The sequence below is a fragment of the Nothobranchius furzeri genome, chromosome 1 (assembly GCF_043380555.1).
Source record: "Nothobranchius furzeri strain GRZ-AD chromosome 1, NfurGRZ-RIMD1, whole genome shotgun sequence".
Classification (NCBI taxonomy): Eukaryota; Metazoa; Chordata; class Actinopteri; order Cyprinodontiformes; family Nothobranchiidae; genus Nothobranchius; species Nothobranchius furzeri.
Window position 1 is genome coordinate 107,993,956 of NC_091741.1, and position 16,073 is coordinate 108,010,028.

Below are 16,073 nucleotides of genomic sequence, written 5' to 3' on the forward strand. Positions count from 1 at the left end.
GACCCCCCCACCCCCCACCCCCTCCTCTCTCCCCACCTTTTCTTTTCCTTTCTCTTTCACCTCTGTCTCCGTGTCTGGTCGGAATTACAAAGCATTCAAAAACAATAACAATAAAATTTTAAGTATCAGGCGTGACATTAAAAGCAGACGCTTTAATGATCCACCTGACAGTAAATCTGTAAGGCTTGTTACCAGCATTCAGACATCGATTCTGCTTGCTTCACAGCCAGACAGGACACGGTTAAAAAAAAAAACAGATCCATCTAATCCTGCCTTTAACAATCTACTCACATCTCTCATGTGCAACGAGGCATCTCAGAGTTACAAATCACCTCCTCGTGTCAGATCAGAACCCAGAGAATCAGTTCTAACTGTGGCCTGTGCTCATGCACCGAACTGCAGCTCAGACTACCCACCCTTTTTGGAGACCTGGAGGCGGTGCTGGAGAGCACTCCTTCCGGTGACTCCCTCGTTCTGCTGGGGGACTTTAACCATCATGTGGGCAACGACAGTGAGACCTGGAGAGGTGTGGCTGGGAGGAACAGCCCCCCTGATCTGAATCCGAGCAGTGTTTTGTTGATGGACTTTTGTGCTCGTCATGGATTGTTTATAATGAGCATTGTGTTCAGGCATAAAGGTGTCCATAATTGCTCTTGGCAAGGATCCACGTTCCTACCCTCGTATGGTCACGAGCTTTGGGTAGTGACTGAAAGAACAAGATCACAGATTAAAGCAGCTGAAATTAGTTTTTTCTTCAAGGAGGCCGGGCTCTCCCTTAGAGATAGGGTGAGAAGCTCAGTCAAGCCGGGAGGGGCTCAGAGTAGACCCGCTGCTCCTCCACATCGAGAGGAGCCAGTTGAGGTGGTTCGGGCATCTGGTCAGGATGCCTCCCTGATGATGTTTTCTAGGCATGTCCGCTTAATTTTTTTTTCTTACCAATTAAGCAACTGGAAATTTGCATGTGACTTTATTTTGAAATTAAGTTTCACGCTGCTTTTGTTTTTGAATTCCTGTCTGGCCCGACCTGAACTGACATGTTCTGGAAGCTTAGCATGTAAAAGTAGACTTGGCTTCTGGGACATGTCCAAAACGGGAAGCTTCATGGTCGGTGGAAACACACCCATCCACTATAACAGTGGCTTAAGCCTGATTTATGCTTCTCGGTCTGCGTCAGTGCGGAGACACGCAACGCCATTATCCGTCCTTGCGTAGGGCTCCGGTAGGCACGCAAGTACGTACCGAGTCGAGCCCCCTTTTTTAAACATCCGTCGAACGAGACAGATTGCGGAAGCTTGTGACTGGTCAGGACGCCGCTGTTTACAGCGCCGCCATTGCAAAGAGAGCCGACGATAACTAGCGGCAGACACGGAGAAGCTTGAATACCTCGTGAAAAAACTCTTAAAATATGAACGTTTAATCCTCCCGTGACTGGAGGAGTGAAAAGATGCGCAGCAAGCGTTTTATTTGTGGACGGAAATGACAGGAAACGTGGGTTTAGAGGTGGTGAGCGCATGAAGCGGTGGGAGAATGAGAGACAAATATGTCCGTGTTAAAAGTCTCTTATATACACAAAAAACACAATATAAACACACTATCTTGGACCGATACATGACAGGATACCACAGAACAGCGCTACGCCCTCTGTGGTCCTGCCGGGCAATTGCTTTGCAACACTCTCCAGGAGACGGAGAAGTATGAGAGCAAAACGCTTCCGTCAATCCGTGCGTGTCTGTCCCTTGCGGAGCTGACGGAGAAGCATAAACGAGGCTTTACTGCTGCATACTACGTTTCAAGACTATTCATGGGAGTTACGTAATGCCCATGCCTGATTTCTACTTCTCTGTCTGTGTCGGTACGGAGACGTGCAACGCCATAATGCATTGGCGTAAGGACTCTCTGACAGACTCGCAGTGGGTGACGGAGACATGCCCAACTTTTTTACTGTCAGTTGAAATTGACGGAGACCACAAGCTTGTGATTGGTCAAGATGCCGCTTCCTTTAAACTCATCAGCAGCCCCGCCACTGCCCCTTCAAAAAAGATCTTTAGCAGCGGACATGGCACAGATTGAAAAATGCCTTGCGTAAAAAGTCTGAAAATATGGACGTTTCTTCACCCGTGACTAAAGGAGTAAAAAGATATGCAGCAAGTGTTCTTTTTGTTGGTGTAAATGATCAGAAACACAGTGGCGGCTGGCCAGTAGAGGGCGATAGGGCGCCGCCCTCCCAGTTTCCCCAGTGTTTTTAATTTTTATTTAAAAAAATAAATTAATACAATTAACAATAATCACATATTCTAAGTTAATTGTGTGTTTTGTAACAAAAATAAATCATATATATATATATATATATATATATATATTGGTCTCTGCCGGTCTCTGCCGATCTCTGCCGAGCGGTGGAGGCTGTGTGCTGTTTTTCAATCGCCCAAACAAGACGGGACCAGGTGTCCAATTGCTGACAAGAAAATCAAAGGGTAGGAATGGGAATGTATCCAATCAGCGTCAACGTTGTTTCAGAAGCATGATTGGCGAAAGAGCTACCGCCAAGGCTTTCGTTGGTGTTCGGTAGAACTCGGAGAGTCTCGACTACTCCAGCACGTTTTTGGTCGTGATGCAGAGCCTACAACCAGGATACCGGATCTCAGCAGCCACTGAATTCAGTTCGGTCTCTTCTCCAGTATCCGTGCGAGAGGAGAACTATGGTGGAAAAACTTAATATCAAAGAGCTTGGACCAGATCAGCCCGACGTAAAGATAAGCCAGCAGGACAAGGAGAAGGGTAAACTGTACACACGACACTTCTCCCAAAATTGGTACACCAGGAAGCAGTGGCTAGCTGGATGCAATCACGCTAATGTGTTATTTTGCTTTCTGTGTTTGTTATTCAAAACGGCTGGGATCCACAGAAGGTGGATGTGGAACTTGTGTCTCATTGGGGACTCCATTCATTCTCTGACTGAGGAATGCAGCGCGTCAGTGCAGCAGCCAACAAAGAAACGGAGGACGTTTGGACAGGGAGAACAGCAGCTGGGTGCAGAGGTAAGCTGTACATTACATTTCTGTAAACAAGACAATCAGAATCAGAAATCCTTGGTTGTCCCACAAACCAGGACATTTGTTTAATAACATGTTTAATGTGCAATAACTGTAAAAACTAATTCCAACACACATACTTATTATACATATTTAATCATGTAAATGTGTATTTCAAGTAAATTTGTACATACATCAATCTGATTCCATTTTACTTGTTACACTTCTGCTGCAGCAAACACATTTCCCAGCTTTTGGGACAATAAAACATTTCTGATTCTCAATGAGATGTTTTTACATTTGAAGTAAAAACATCTCATTGAGAACCAGAAATGTTTTATTGTCCCAAAAAGTGGGAAATATGACATTTGTAAGAGGATACTGATGACATTGTTTCCTATGAAAGTGTTTCCACTTTCCATAAGTCCTAACAGTGTAAATTTCTGGCATTTTGTCTAAGTAGTGTTTACTACCATTACTGTAACAGTGACCTGCTCATAATTTTTCGTGTTCACTCAAATGTTGAAATTAAACAAAATGTTTTGTTACTTGCCTCTTGCATTGCCTATTTACCATTTATGGTCGTGTTATTTTATGTGCAATTTAATGCAGTATTTTTCAACCTTGGTCCGCAAGGCTGTGTGCCAATAGTCAGACACACCTGGATTAATCAGTTTGTCCAATGATGTAAGACAGGAAATATAAGAGCTGTGCTTAATTCAGGAAATAGTGAAGTTGTGCACAAAGCTCAGAAAGCACAAGTTTGTTTAAAAAAGAATAGCACAGCCCCACCAAAAATATTTTTCACCAGCCGCCACTGCGGAAACGTGATATTAGACGTGCCGATTGGCTGAAAGGTGGAGGATAACGAGGGACAAATTAGTTCCTGTTAAAGGGTCTCTGAGACACATTAAAACAACGTAAACGCAAACGTGGACTGGATGTTTGACTGTAACGATGGACGGATACCTCAGAACAGCGCTACGCCCTCTGTTGTCCTGGTGGAGAACTGCTTTGCATCAGTCCCCAGATGACAGAGATGTCTGAAAGTAAAACGTCCGTCAAACAGCGTGTGTCTCTCCCTCGCAGAGCTGAAGGTGACGTATAAATTAGGCTTTACGCTTCCAGTGGAAAGGCCCAGTTACACTTAAATGCTTTAGCTACAGGCCAGCTAGCAGCCTGATGAGTGCAGTGTGTTAAGACCATCGACATATAAATATTGGACAATGGGTTTCCACAGACCCCAATAACACTTTGAAGAAAAATGGGAGGTGGCCACCACCGCCATTTTGACCGTGTCACAGGTTCTGTCAAGCCCAGACAATTCCACAAAAGGGAAGAGAGGAGGAGTTGAGGGTGGGACTGTAAGGCTGGGATCAACTGACAACACCCGGTCGAACTAGCTACAAGCTAACCTGAAGCTAACCCAAAGCTAACGCAGAGGTGGGAGCTAAGCTAACGGAGGCCTATTTTTAAATTTAATTTGATTTCTTCTCACCATATTCTAATTTTGTTATTTTCTTTGGTTTTAGTACTGGCCTATTTTTAAATTTGAGTGGATTTCTTCACAACATATTCAATTTTATTATTTTCTTTGGGGTTGTTACTAGAATTCTACACAAAGAAGTACAATCCTGGTTTCTGTCAACAAGCAATTAACAGCCTCAACCATCATCTTGTTATTAGTTCTGCTTCGTGAAGTTTTGTTTTAGTACTGCTAAAGTAAGGGTGAACTGCCGTTTTCTTTTAACCTTTTGCTTGTTTTGAATAAGCCATGCAGCTAGGGTTAGATGCATGCTTTTAGGTTTCTATTACATAATGCTTTAGGGTTTAGTCAGTCTTCTGGGGTTGTAAGTAGCTAGATTTTTGTTTGTTATTTTTGGCCTTGGTTCACCCTGAAGCAAACGCAGTGGTTTCAGCCTGTTATAAATAGATTTCTTACCCTAATCAGGGTAAATTGTTAAATCTCTGTTCTTTTCTTTTGCTAAGACAGTCTTTTCCTATCTAATGGTTTTGTGGTGTGATTAGTTACTGTTGTTTGAGTTTATTCAGTTAGGTTTTCTAACTCCTGGGTTGAAAAATTACCTAACAGAAACCTAGCTACAACCGGAGTTAACTGTGCACAACACCAGAGCTTCTGAGTCAGAGATACGCCGGGCTGACCGCTGGGTAAAACCGGGTGGAACACAGAGGTCTCCCGAGAGCTCCACAAGCCGGAAGCCGCACAGCAGACAAGCGTCGCTGCGATCTGAGATGTGCAGAGCTGCCGGTGGGCGAGAACCGGGTGGAAAGGTTTCCATCTCAGAGCTCCACAAGCCGGCAGCCCGCACAGCAGTCAGAAGCCGCGATCAGACAGAGATGCGCCGAGCTGCGGGGAGGGGAGAACCGGGTGGAAAACATCGGTCTCCCGAGAGCTCCACAAGCCGATAGTCGGAATCGAGCTCCACCAACATGTTATATTTCAACCCATTTTCTATAGAGCAGCATTATGTTAAATGCACTAGGTTTTACCCTATTACATTTACATTTCATGGTTAAACAGAACATGTTAAAATCTAAGCTCAGCTCGGCAGTGACCTAAAATACATAAATATAATTTTACTTACAGAAAAAAATGAAGTGGAGACTCCTTGGACGCTCTATTAGTGCAATTAATGCTACAGCAAGTCATTTTGTCCAACAATTGCACAAAAAATATCCAAAAAAGAACGCACAAACGTTACAACTATGGTCTAAGTCGAGAGACTGAAAATCCTGGAGCAGTTTCCAGGCCAGACTGAGGCTCTACTGAGGCCTTTCCACGGAGCTAGCTCACGTGGGTCTGATGCTCATTAAGTATACAGAATTTTAGGCTTTTAATACACTTAAACAGAAGAGTGAGAAAAAAATTCACCCCCCTCAGAGTTGTCATGAGTGTAAACTAGATCATTTAAACCAAAAACATGTTTTGGTACCAGGCTGTAAACATGTTTATTTCTGCTGTGAAATTAGTATTTTTAACATGGGAGTCAATGAGGATTTGCTCGCTTCTGACACCAGCCCCCAGTGGATGAGGGTGGAACTGCAATTTATTTCATTTCCGTGTTGGCCTCATATTTTCACCCGCATTGTGGGGGCTTGGTTAAGACCGACTCATATTATCATGACCGAGTGGTGGAGGCGTCATGCTTGACAGATAACTAAATATCTCTAGTCCTGAATTAATTCCATCCTCTGCTATTCCGCTCTGATTTGTTACCACCATCGCTCCCCCTGAGTTATATTATTTACTCATCATTGTTTCAGTTTTCTTTAGGCCTCTCTTTTCATTTTCACCTCACACTTGATGAATGAACAATGTGAAAAAAATTCCTGAAGTAATAAAGAAACGCATCTATTAAAAAAACAAACTGCTTCTGTAGAACGTTCTGCACAGTTCTTGTCATTGTTTTAGTTTACTGTAATAACAAACATGCATTTGCATAGAGGAAGTATATTTGTCTGCTCCAATAAGCATGAATAATACCACAGTACTCTACGTTAATAATCTGCACTGAATTTGTAATCAGTCATGACTTAACTATGGAAGTTTGTGATTAATAGCAAATGAACTTTTTGGCTGAGGGACAGCCCTAGTTGAAAATTGAACATGGACTGCACCCCAGGAGCAGTAAATGATAAATGACCTGCACTTGTAGAGTGACTCCAAAGCACGTTACACTACAGTGAATCATCCGTTTATTCACACTATGGTGGTGATGAGCTACATTGAAGCCACAGCTACCCTAGGGCACTCTGACTGAGGTGAGGTCTGCTGTGGTTTCTGCCAGCAACACAACAGCACTGGACTGGGAGATGGGTGTGTACTGGAACTCTAACTTCCCTCTGGGATTAATAAAGTATCTTTGAATTGAATTGAATTGAATAAATACTGCATCAAGAGGAGCCAGTTGAGGTGGCTCGGGCATCTGGTCAGGATGCCTCCTGAACACCTCCCTGGTGAGGTTTTCCGGGCACGTCCAACCGGTAGGGGACCTAAAGGTAGACCCAGGACACGGTGGAGGGACTATGTCTCTCACCTGGCCAGTGAACACCTTGGGATTCCCCCGGAGGAGCTGGCCCAAGTGGCTGGGGAGAGGGAAGTCTGGGCCTCTCGACTTAGGCTACTGTCCCCACGACCCGACTCCGGATAAGCGGATGAAAATGGATGGATGGATGGATGGATGGATGGATGGATGGATGGATGGATGGATAGATAGATAGATAGATAGATAGATAGATAGATAGATAGATAGATAGATAGATAGATAGATAGATAGATAGATAGATAGATAGATAGATAGATAGATAGATAGATAGATAGATAGATAGATAGATAGATAGATAGATAGATAGATGGATAGATGGATGGATGGATGGATGGATGGATGGATGGATAGATAGATAGATAGATAGATAGATAGATAGATAGATAGATAGATAGATAGATAGATAGATAGATAGATAGATAGATAGATAGATAGATAGATAGATAGATAGATAGATAGATAGATAGATAGATAGATTTATATAAATACTGCAGTGACACTTGTGTATGATGCATTGAGTTTTGTAATTTTTCCATTCCTGTAGATTCTCAGTTTTAAGTTTTCTAGCAAAAGAAATCTTTCTGTGTGCGTGCAGAACCTGCAGTGTTGATAGGATGGGTTCTGTTGTCAGATCTGTTGTGTGTGTGTGTGTGATGTTAGGACAACTCATGTTGCTATAGCAAGCAACTTTCCGCCTCACAATGGGAAAACAGAATATTTCCAAACTTTTCCTTAAAGACCAGTCACAGGCAGCGACACATTGGCGATCTGGCCCACCGGTAATTTGATATACAGGCCAGCAAAAATCCAGACACTTGTTTTATTTATCATATCATGGCCCACGAAACCAGAAGATCACTGGTTTTAGCTCTTTGCTTCACCACCTTCACCTGAGACCTTTACTTCCAGGCTTCACTATGATGCCAAAAAAAAAGCAAACTTCTTGTGCTTTTAACCCTCTCAGGCTCAAAATAAAGTTTGATAAAAGGACGAACAACTAAGTCCTTCGGGGGTACTTCTGAGTTAAAAAATGCTCATGAAATATGTGTGTGGAGTAACCAGCTAGGTAGGTGTTAACAGTGAATTCAAACAGCTAACTGCTAGCCTTTGTATTAGTTACTAGTTAACCTTTGGACGTTTGTATGAATCTCTGTTATGGCTGTTGCCTCATTGCCCTGGGAGCAGCAGTACTGAACTCAGGTCAGCGCCCCTCCTCCCCTCTCCTTCCAGCACATGGGTGGACTGGGGCGATAATTCAGCCCTGGAGTTTATCCGTTTGTGCGGTTGTGTGCATTGGGGTAGGGGTGCTGTCGGAAAAGACAATCTACGATGGGGTGGGGGATGGGCGCTTGAAATAAAGAGGGGGTGCAGATCTGTGCTAATGTCCTGCTCTCTTTGTTATAGGCAGAGATATCTCTCTCTCTCTCTCTCTCTCTCTCTCTCTCTCTCTCTCTCTCTCTCTCTCTCTCTCTCTCTCTCTCTCTCTCTCTCTGTGTGTGTGTGTGTGTGTGTGTGTTTAGCTTTCATCTCAGTCCAACTTTGGAGCTTCGTTTCAGTTTGTAAGATCGTGCTCTCTTTAAAATAATCCTTTTATCATACAAACCTTGTTTGATTTCAACAACTTGCACACATCTCCTATGTGTAGGATTAACTACATACTAGAATCAACACCGTTTGCTATCAGTTAGATTCTGAGAATGACCGAGCATATTAGCTTATATCATGTATAAATATCCAAGATACTTATATAATCAATAGAAGCTCATACACCAATTCACTTGGTCTATTTTTAATCCAAAGATTAACGTTTAATTTAAGATAATTAAATTTAATAGCAAAAGTTTATTTTGAATCAGAAGTTAGGAATCTTTGCTTTTCAATAACCAGAAATAATTATACCTTTCTGTGTTTCATTTCAATAATGAGGCAAGTTTAAAAAATGAAGAATTTATTACTAACGATTTTTAAACTTTACGATTTGAACGACAATTATAATGACAATTCATGGATGACAATTTAATGACAATTTTCAACAGCTTTGATATTAAACTTGTTTTAAAAGGCAAACCTGTGGCTGGATGAAAGCTAAATGGAAAATACGAGTTTGGATGCGTGAATGGATTTCTCAGAAGGTTTCTTTCAGAGAGAGGAACGCGTTCTGGCTGGAAATGATGTTTTGCAGCTAACTGAGTTGTTTACTTAGAGAACAGCATCAAACACAATCAGTCAAAGTCTACCTCACCCAATCAGAAGACCCCCTTTTGGATCTGAAGTGTCCAGGTGGAGGTGTTTCCTCCAGGCACGAGGTTGGTAGAAAAACCTCTGGCATGACCAAATCAGTCCTGGGTTGTCTCCTTGGGTCACTCGACTGATGAAACTATTTGCGTCTCCAAGTCCGTACTCTGAAGGAGTTTTTGCATCTTAACTTAACTCAGAAATCAATAACTCTGGAAGGAGTTTTTCGTCAGCTGGTTACAGTTTACGTTTATTCTTAGCTATTCTTATTGGCGTGACAGAACAGCTTGGCAGAGGATCAGGGCGGCCGTCCCGTCTCCTCAGGATGGTGTTGGTTCAAGAACTGACGTGAAAGCTGCTGCAAGTTAGTTAGCTGCTGCAAGTCCTCAGAACACACCCACTCTCAGCAAGAAAGCTTTGGTCATGCTTCAAAAACATGTGTTGGCAGTTATTGTTTTCTCTGGATAAACTCTGTGTTAGATGGATAAGGTGGAAGCTGGCCTTCTGATTTGCTGAGCACACATTACTGATCATCAACCATAATCATAACTATACCCAAAGCAAAATAATTCATTTCATGTAATTTAAATACATTTATACTGAACCAAGTGATTATTTATGATGAATATAATAAACAGTAATAAAGTGAAAGAGTTTATTAATATTATTATTTAATTATTATTGTGAACTTGAAGTGTCCTTCTTCTGGGACGGAACAGCAGCAGATAAGACGGTTCTTTAGCAGACATCATGGCTCCTTGGTTAATCTGTGGACTTGAAAGTTACTGTTTGACCCAGCTTGACCCAGCTGGGTAAATGTGACCTTTGCCACAAATTAGAGGACCTTCCGTGATGCTACATATGTTACCTCTTTCTTCATCCCCTTCTTCATTCTTCTAAATTACAAAGGCTTTAAAACAGCAGACATCTCTTCTATGAAAACCCAATAGTGAGGTGGCACATCGCCCCCAATCATCTGGAGGATACTACCAACAGTCACGTACAGATAATTACTTCGTTTTTAATTTACCCTTTTACCTGTTTCCTCCTTCACATAACACACTCCATTTGTTGTTTTTGTTGTGAATGCTCTTTTGAGATCTTGAAATATTTTTGTGCACCACTTTTCTTCCCATTATATCCAGACATAATGCTGAAGGGCTCTTTGTAAAGGCAAATAAAAAATCAGTCAGCGACTGCGTTAAGCCTCACAGCACTTCAAAACCCAGAAACAAAGCCTGATAGTCGTGTTCTGTGTTGGAGAAAAACACTGAGAAACGGTTTACTGCGCAAGAAAAACCAAACATACATGTTTCATGAATATCTGCGTAGCTCCTGTCCACACACATCAGACTGAATTCTTCCTTTCTGATGACTTTTTTAATTAACAGATTTCTGCACAAAAAATAAAAAAAACTCAAAACACACTCAGTCATTTTCCTGTGATGAAAGAAGTTGGGCTCGAGGTTTACGGCAAGAAAGTGCTTAGAATAAAAGATTACAGAAGCATCAGGGTTTGATGGAGTTGGACATGCCACCATTAACGTCTTCTTCCTACAGCTGGACAAAGTAGGAAGCCTTGAGAGGATCCCTTTGGACCTTAGATGCTGTTCATCACTTTGTTCCTCAGACCCAGAGTTCTGTCGTCCACAAGCAGACTCATAGAGAAACGTAGAAACGATGCAACATAATGAAGATAATTACAAACACTCTACAGCTTACTGATGAGCCTTCACACTTTGGTCAGATACTTCGGTTCTACTGGGTCGTACAGTTATTGGTTACCGCCCACCAGTGCTGGGAGTAATGCGGTACAAAAGGAATTAATTTCTGTAATGCATTCCTTTTTGCTGTAATGTGGTAATGTAAGGCATTACAGGGAAAGAAAATGGTAATATTTACTCGGTACAATTGTCAGTAACGCGGTACTTACAATGTATTTTAAACCCAGAATCAAGAAGTGTTCCTTAAAAATTCAAATTGCGGGAAACCCGAAGAAAGATCCAGTATCTGCATATATTACGTCATTTATGGACTCAGCTTTGCGGGCAGAGAGGACGCCGTGGTAACGGCTCAAATACTCCAGCTGCGTCCTGCACGCAACCGCTGTAACATTCACTAAATCGCTCCACTAAAACAAAATAATCCACTTGAGATCATTCATATCAGCGCATATTCTCTGGTATTTTGTGCTTTTCGGACGTGCTTTGCCTCAGCTGAGTTCATAATCTGTGCCCCGGTGATTTCAACTCATTGCTGCTGGAGTGCCGCGCATGTGAAGATCCCTTTGGCTGATAGTTAGAAAGTAGGAAGTCTAGGAAACAGTCTTTTCTGGAAGACGGTGAAAACATGCAGCATGCAGGAAGGTTAGAGAGAGAAAGGGCAGGAAATTATTCAAATAAAATCAAGAAAAAAAGAAAAAAGTAGGTAGATTTATCCCCAATAGACATTTTTACCTGTGAAAAGCAATAATATATAAGCATTTAATATTTATACATGTGATACAGTGGTGGGCAGTCAGGGCCAGCAAAGCCTTCTCTGCTGGCCTAAACATACTCAAAAGCGTAAATGTATTTTCTTTCCTTTGGTAATTATTTTTAACTAAAAAATGTTTACTGGTCTATTTTCTTTATATCCTATTATACCCACTTGGCTGTGCTGCTTCCAGTGTTAAAATACCAAGGCTGGGTGTTATCCAATCAGATTTAAGCTAGCTTGTGTTTTCAGGCAGATTAAGTCTGCTCTAGGCCTTCAGAATCAATCGAGAAGCCCACTGTCCGCTGTAAGTGAACGGAGACGATCTAGTTGCAATAGCCAATCAGCTCACGAGTCAGCTTGGCCCAGGCCAGCTAGCTGGCCTCACGCAAAAGTTGACATGAACGCATCCTGTGATTGGATAAGCAGTAGTTAGAACTTTTCTAGCAGCATTTAGCAAAATATCAAAACTAAATACGGAGATTTGTATCTATAGGCAGCTTTCGGTGTATTTTTGAACACATGATGGCTGAAAGAGGAGAAGAGACAGACTTGGTTGCAGATTACTTTGCCACACCATTTTCAAGACGGACCTTTCAAGAAAAAATGGATCTTGTGAGAACAGGTCGTCCGACTCCAACGCTAGCTGGCTTGTCCCAGCAGGGGAAAGGATTTGTTCGTCATTTTCAGGCAAGCAACTATGAACGGTACCCACGGCTAACAGCTTCAGAGAACCGCTGCAGGTTATTCTGCTGGGAATGCCTGTTGCTCGCATCAGATGGATTTGGTAGCATTAAAGCGCGTTCAAGCATACGCCAGAAACATGACCGGACAGACACGTCTTTCAGCATTAGCCTCCATGTCCGTAGAAAAGGATCCACTCATGGACCTGAAGTGCACAGATAAACTGTACAGAGCCACTGAGGTTTTCCTGAGGAAAGAAAGAAGGATGGATTTTATTTTCTAATGAGCAGGAGAGGAGGAGATCCATGCTGGACATTTATGTTGGTGAGTAGAAACATTTTATTAGTATTTTTTAATGTTTTGTCATTTTATTTTGTTAATAATCAAAAAATGGTAATGAAATAAAATGGCAAAATGAAATTATTCTGTGTTCTGTTTCTATGCAATTTATATTGTGTATAACGTGGTGTGTGCAGCTGCGCCAACATGTTCAATTGTTTCGCGGTACAATTTTCTCCAAAACAAATGCAAATAATGTATTTGCTTTACTTATTTATTTTATTGTCTCATCTCTTAAACCCATCTTTCATTTCTGAGATTTGACGGTATCCGTGGTCAGCTTCCTACTCTCAACTGGGAATGCGAGTTTGATTTTAAAGACTCTGGAAATTATGTGTCTTGACCAGCCACTGGTGTGTGTGTGTGTGTGTGTGTGTGAGGTTTCTCCAGCTGTGATGTCCTATTGATGGTATTTTAAGGTGTATTAAATTAGATTGGACTGAATAGGAAATCACTGAAGGCCCAGGGGTGGAACGCACCGCCCGCCACTGATGTGATAGAATCAGATCACCCCAGAAGTCAGTCCCACATCCAGGGCCGTATCAAGGCATTTGGGGACCAAGGCAAATATAGGCCTGGAGCCCCCACCACCCCACTCCCTGCTCAGTTAATATAAGATGGCAGTGTGCTGAGAGTACAGTTTGTTGTTGCTTTTCTTTAATAAACAATCATTTTAAAGCACTGTTATGATATCTGACTGTTTTAACAGCAATCCTAGCTCAGACACCACATCACCTTCCACATATATGTCATGAGCTCACTGAGCGTCACATTACCAGATTCATATTGAAGTTGTATTGGTGAAAGTAACTTAAAGTAATGCAAAAGTAGTGTAATGCCTTACAATTTAAAATCAGTAATATTGTAATGTAATGAATTACTTTAAAATGAGGGTAACAAGTAATAAATAATGCATTACAGTTTTGAAGTAACTTGCCCAACACTGCCGCCCACCAATAACAAGAAGCCAGGTTCTACGAGGGATCGGGAGTGCTGTGTGAACCAGTTACTCATCTCCGTTTGTTCTTGTCCTCTTTTGTGTTTATTGCACCAACTTGCTTTCCCTCAGATTTTTTTGGTGGCCCCAAAAAAGTCACCACCACAAAAGGTCATACATGCTAATATTTTATTGTACCGCCTTTAGCTATGATTACCACACACATTTGCTGCGGCGTTGTTTTGATAAGCTTCTGCAACATCAGACTTATCTCCATCCAGGGTTGCATTATTGTTTCAGCAGGAACTTGCACTGATGATGGTAGAGTCTGACCTCTGCATAAAGCCTTCTCCAGCACATCCCAAACCTACGTTCCAACCCTCACATGGTCACAAGGTTTAGGACAAGTTTGCAGATACAAACGGCCAAAATAGGTTTTCTCTGCAGAGTGTATGGGCTCTTCCTTGGAAAAAGGGTGAGAAGCTCGGTTCTCCAGGATCCGCTGCTCCTCCACATGAAGAAGAGTCATTTGAGATGGCTTGAACATCTGTTTAGGATGCCTCCTGGATGCCTCCCTGGTGAAGTTTTCCTTACACGTCCAACTAGGAGGAGACCAACAAGCAAACCCAGGACACCCTGGAGGGACTATGTTTCCAGGGAATGCCTTAGGATTCCTCCAGAGAAGCTGGCCCACGTGGCTGGAGAGACGGAAGTCTGGGCTTCTCTGTCTAGGATACTGCCCCAGCAACCCGACCCCTGATAAGCGGAAGAAAATGGATGATGGAAGATCTGAGAGACTGATATGTATAAGCAATATCAACAATATTGACTTCTGCTCCCAATACACATACATTCAGAATGCAAGTCTGCACTGCATTTGTTCAGACACAATGTTCTGTTGCTAGGCAACACGGTGAGTGTTAACACTCTTGAAATTTTTTCTCACCTCTTTTACGTCATTCAGCAAGCCTCTTCAAAAAGTTATATAGAATCTACTCCAGCATCACCTGCTCTGTTCAAATGTGCACATGTACACATTTTCGTATTCGGGTATTTTAGTAGGGTACTGAGGCATACAGGAGTTCCCACACAGACATGGAACTATGTTGCTCTTTATCCAGCAATGTGGCTAAATTACAACACACCCCAGACATGCAGCTGTGTCCAAAATCAGTGGCCCACCCAGTCCACATAGGCTGCTGTAGGCAACACACACCCGGTCTTTCATTGACTGGGGAGAACAAAACTGAACGACAAATAAAATAAATTGAATTGAATTTGACAGTCTAGTCTTCAGATTTATTTGTACCCTTATCTTGCCGTATGTCCTGTCACCTAGCGACCATGACGGTGCTAAACAGAAGTTATTCAATTTTACAGGATTTGCTCCGTCATTCCCTAGGAACATGGGGTTTCCTATAGCTGGTGACATTGTGACTGCCAACTGACCCACCTTTCAGCAGACAGTCTAATATTTCTGAAAAAAAGAGAATGTTGAATGAACGTGAACTGTTAACGCTGCCCTTAAAGAGCAAGTAACGTCTAAATTAACTTTTTTTTGCTGATGAACTGTATAAATAAGTGTCTAATAGTGTTTTAAATGTGTGTATTCATTATTTTAGCATTTTGGTGCATTTTCTTTAAAAATTAAAAATTCTGCCTAAATACCACAGTATAGCGCCACCTTCAGCTTAAAACATAAAATTTGACTCATTTTGAATAAATTTTAGCCAATGGCTAAAGAGTAAGATACTACGTAAACCAGTAGAGTACTACGTAGCAGCTCTGTGTCAACGTTATAAAAGCATCGGGAGTCTCGGCCACGCCTTGTGGCGAGTTGGGAGTTGGATTTGCATGCGAGTGTAGGAGGTTAGCCGTAGTTCAGCATTAGCATATAGCATTAGCATATCCTAGTCTTTAGCGTAGCCTTTAATGTTATACATACTTATTTAGTGTTAGCTTGGCTGTTGGATAATGTAGTTTAGTTAGTGTTTGGCTGTTAGTGTTATTAGGAAAGTAGTTCAGATAGTGCTCCATATCGTGTTAGTATGCTGTGAGAAGGTGTAGTGTAGTATGGTTGCGGTGGCTCTGTGGGGTTGTACTCCTTTCCGCTGGACATAGAAATTAGGCGTCAGTGGTTGCGCGCAATCGGTGTCTGGAAAACATTCAGCTCCCGCCTGGTGCTGTAGTTTGCAACCAGCATTTTACCCGCGATTCTGCACTCCTCCGTTTGAAGAGGGAGGCTGTGCCCACCGTGGTTCTTCTGCGATTTAGATGCAGCCCACCGACTCTGCTCCCCCACAA